We start from the raw sequence: 4,998 nt of genomic DNA, 5'->3' as shown, positions 1-4,998 counted from the left end.
ATATCGGTTAATAATTATTTTGATGTGGAGCAGGAGAATTTAGAAAAATCGTTGAACAAAAGTATTGAAATGCCACGGAAATTAAACAGCAGTTTAACACAGGAAAGTGTACCAGAATTTTCCGGTGCCAGTTCAAGTGGCATAGTAGCTCAACCAGTTATAAGACCAACTTTAAACTTAACTTTAGATATGTCATCATCATTTTGTAGTGCAAGAAGTTCTGCACCGTCTTCGCCCGCTTTTCCGATTTCCAATATCAATGATATCAATGAACCTTACCGTTTTCCACAGTCACCCACATCTGCAAATAAAGGAATAATATATTTAGAAAAATCGGACTATGCAAAAAAATTAAATGATTCAAATAAATTTATTTCTGATTTTAGATCTAATAGTCCACAGTTAAATCTAGTGAATGAAAACAATGGTTTGAATACTTTGGATTCACCTTTAGGTCTTAATAGTAATGATGTTGCATTAAACAGTATATTTAATAATAATCAAACATTACCTATTACAACTGCAAAAAGAACATTCACTGTCAGCTCATTAGATACGAATGAGTCTGTTTCAGATTCACATGAAAATGACATTACACCACAGACTGATCTAACCACAATTATAGACAAGTCTGTTAAAAATAATTTCGTAAATGCTTCTAATGACGGCACTGAAGAAAGTAATACTATGGAAGACATGGATGTTGATGTTAGCATGAAGTCTTTGCACGAAAATTCGGCTTTGTTATATCTAACGCCAAAAGAAAAATTAAATTTGAAAATAGGCGAATCTGAGAAAGCATCTACACCACTAACAGGTGAGCACAATAACCTATTCGCCACAAACGGCCTTGAAAGAGAATGTTCAAAAACACCACTAACACCAATTCCTCAAAGTCAACCAAATATCGGTGAACCGGATTACAATTCTCCATTTTATCAGCTCTTTTCACCTGTAGTTACTATGGAAAAGCGTCAAAAGGAAGAGGAATTAATAGGAAATATTCAACCTAAATGTTTAAATATACCAAATGTAATAACAATGGCTGAACGTCAAAAAATGGATGAAGATGTATTATCAGAAAATCAGCTCTCTTCATCAAAGCGTAGCGCTTCACCCCCCATAACAACTATTAAAACAAATTTGCATGAAGATGATTTAAAAATGTTCTCAGAATGTTCTTCACCTACTTCAAAATCGCCACCAATACCTACATTGCAAAAACAATACAAACCTAATAATATTGATATTGTAAGCGAAGATAAACAATCTAAGACTGAATATATTGCAGATTTGGTAAATGCAATAGAAATTAATGTTGTCTCTTCATCAGAGCTTAGAGCTTCACCCCCCATACCAACTATTACAACCAAATTACAGGAAGATTTAAAAATGTTCTCTGAATATTCTTTACCTTGTTCAACATCGCCACCAATCCCTACATTGCAAAAACAATACAAACCTAATAATATTGATAATATAAACGAAGATAAACAATCTAAAACTGAATATGTTGAAGATTTAGCAGATCTTTCGCCACTATGTTTGGTTTCACCTCCAATACCGACTTTAAACAAACCTCTCGCAGGTCTTAGCGAAGAGGACAACACTAAGTCCTTTTCACCATCTGTGTATAAAAACACAAGAGCAACTACTCATAGTTCAGTTGGTTCATTGGATTCTTCTTATGGAGAAGTTTTATCTGCTAAAGAGCAAACCAAATGTAATGCACGTGATGAAAAAGATGTTGAAAACATTAGCATATCTCAAATTAATGATTTGTTTGTAAAGAAAACTCTTAACAAATCTCAGTCAATCTATGATGATGAATTCAAGAGTGTCAATACTGATGCAAATGGTAAGTAATATATTTAATTTTTTTTTTTTTTTAAACAATTTGATTATTTTTTATTGCATTTTAAAAAACAAGTTCTAAGTGATTGATGTTTATGGGATTATCTAAAAGTTCTTTTTCACATAGTTTTTGTGAAAATATAGTTAGGAAAAACAAAAGCATATTTTTAATTTTTAATTTTGATTTTTGTGTAATTAGTATAAAAATATAAACATTACAAATTTAAACCACGATACCCATAGAGCATATAGCTCTATTTTGGTACAAACATCCAATTTTTTGTTATTCTTCCAAAATTTTAGATTATATCTATAAAGATATATAAAGAATAAAATTTATAAATAAGTTTATAAATTTATTATATTATATTATTGTTATTGCTATCGCTATTAATTTTTTTTTATATATTCAGATTTATTACTTAAATGAGCTTTATATGTCATATTCTATTACAATGCTTTCGATAGGAAGTCTCATGTAAAATATTCAACTGAAGTTTAAACTCGATAATTCACTTAGATGATGTATCAGACTAAAACTATTTCATTTATTTTTTGAATTACTTTAGTACGGTGATGGCAAAAATTAAGATGCATTCACATTATAAAGCCCACTATATAACTGAAAATTTTTCTATCTATCTAATGTGAATTGCAAGTACATTTTGTTTAAAATTATAATATGAATTATTAATTATATTTTATTATCTTTTTTGCTAAATTTGTTTCAAGTAAATTTCAAACAAAATTTCATTGTTCAGAATATAAGAAATTTCAGTTCTGAATTTCTTCCATCTTCCATTAATGCATTTAGGAGTATAATCTCTAAGAAAGCAAGGTGAAATTTTTTTTAATTTTACAAGCTATTAATATCTTATTTATTGATGTATATATACATATGCATTGAATTGCGCTCTGACCGGTTTGGTTTCCATATAAAATAAATACGTTATGTCCTGTTAGTTATGAGTTTTAGGTTCAGGCAAGTTCATATTGTCTATTTTCTTCCTCTGGCACCTATAAAAATTTTATTAAAAGTTGATATGATCAAACCCAAATAACGCATACGTCTTGTCTTATAAAATTAAAGCTTTAACAACAGCTAGGATTTTGTAGAACTTGCCTTTATTTAATGTATTTACCTGGTACAATCTTTTCTTACTTAAATATTTATTCATTTATTTATTTAAACTATTCAGTAAAAATAAAATATAATATACTTTTCGAGATGTAATTTATTGACGCTATTATAATCATAAAGATAATTTAATTATATCGAAGGAATATTTTCTACCACATTTTAAATCAAACTTAACACTTACATTGCTAAAAATTGGAAAGCAAAATGATATATAAAGGGTGATATATTGAAATACATCTGCGTTACGAGGCAAATGATTTCCTTTTATTTACCCAATAAAAGAATATCGTTTTCAAGAAGAAGTAATAGCCATCCAAAATATACCACCAGCCTACAATCTAAATCAGTCATTCAACTAATTAATATTGAATACGAGTAGAATATATCGGTTATTAAAAAAAAAGGGTTTTGTTGTTATCTAAAAAAAGTCCTATATACTTAGGTGCACACCTTGTACATACAGGGTTAGGCTATTGAAGTGTTACCAACTAAACACAGGTGTATCTGTCAAACTGATATTGTTAAGTACGTAAAATTCATACGAATGACAGCTGTTAATTGTTTACAAGCATACGTCGAGCTAGAGGGAATGGATTTTGAAATTTTGATTATTTCCACAAAATTTTGTAATTTGTATTAATAATAAATAATTTCACACAAAAAAGACAAGATCGCTTGAATAAGTAACACTTCAATCGCCTTACATATAGGGTAAGGTCTACTAATCAAATCAATTTATATCTTATTTCTTCGAATCTTCGAAATTGAGTTAAAAGGATTCCGTAAAAATCTTTTTAACTATCACAATAATAGATTTTTAATCGCTTTATTTGGTATTTTTAATTTTTCCATTTTTATAACGAGATAGTTTTAACTTGTAGAATGTCAAATCCATTTCCATATTGGAACTTAAGTAATTATATCACTTGATTCATCTATATTAATTAAATAATATTGCGCTTATTGGTATTATCTATGGCAGGGCTGTTCAAACAAATCTCTGTATAAATTGGGAGGCTGCAGAAAGAAATACATACGTGATTAGTTGTTTTCGACAAAAATAAAAATACGGTTATGTTAACTTTAGTTTTATTAATATGCTAATTTAAATTAATTTATTTGGTATACCTTCTGCTCAAAAATTATTTTGTTGTTTGTTAACTACTCCTTAAGTAATAGACCTTATTCAAAAAATTTTGTTGGTACACCCTTTCTTGACATATAGTACAAATTTGAGCTCCATCTGTCAATTAATTTGTTTACAGCAGCTATTAATGTGAGACTACCTCAAGTGCATTTAGCGATTTTTACTTTGGGAAATTCTTGTTGTACGCGATTTTTTGACCAAACACGGCACCACTGCCATCACTCAGGCACCATATTCGCCAGATCTGACGCATATGGTGTTCCCGAACTTTTTCCTGTTCCGAAACTCAAATAGCGTTTTGAGTCGATTAAATCGGTAAAAGAGAAATCGCCGAAGGACTAAAAGCCACCTGGAATATAATTTAAATTAGTGTGTTTTATTTACAAAATTCGAATACTTTTTGAGCAGAAGGCACCATAAAAATAAAATAGTATAGTTTTGCCAGTACACCAAAAGAAAATTTGCATAATTGTTGTAGTAGATTAAAAACATGTTGCGGGTCGCACAAACATTAGCCGTGCTTTAGACAGCCCTGAGCTATAGTAATATTGCAATATATTTTTCAATTATACATATAAATGCAACCAATCCACACTCTTAATTGAATAAAGGTTAATCCAACTTAAAAATTGCATCGAAACCTTTATGCTTAAGTCATTTCTCTTTACTCTATCCACCAAACTCATACTCTTCTTCCATACTATCTGCACTCGTACATAAAACTATATATAAAAAGTTTTTCTTCTCCTTTCTCTACTGCGTACAGCAGTTGTACTATTTATAGTGAAATCAACGAAGGCCACCTCGTGAGAAATAAGAGTGTAAGCGACCTTTTCTCTGTATCGTCGACATTTGA

Source organism: Teleopsis dalmanni, chromosome 2 (genome assembly GCF_002237135.1).
Source record: "Teleopsis dalmanni isolate 2A chromosome 2, ASM223713v2, whole genome shotgun sequence".
In the NCBI taxonomy this organism is placed as follows: domain Eukaryota; kingdom Metazoa; phylum Arthropoda; class Insecta; order Diptera; family Diopsidae; genus Teleopsis; species Teleopsis dalmanni.
Note: the sequence above shows the minus strand (reverse complement) of the source record.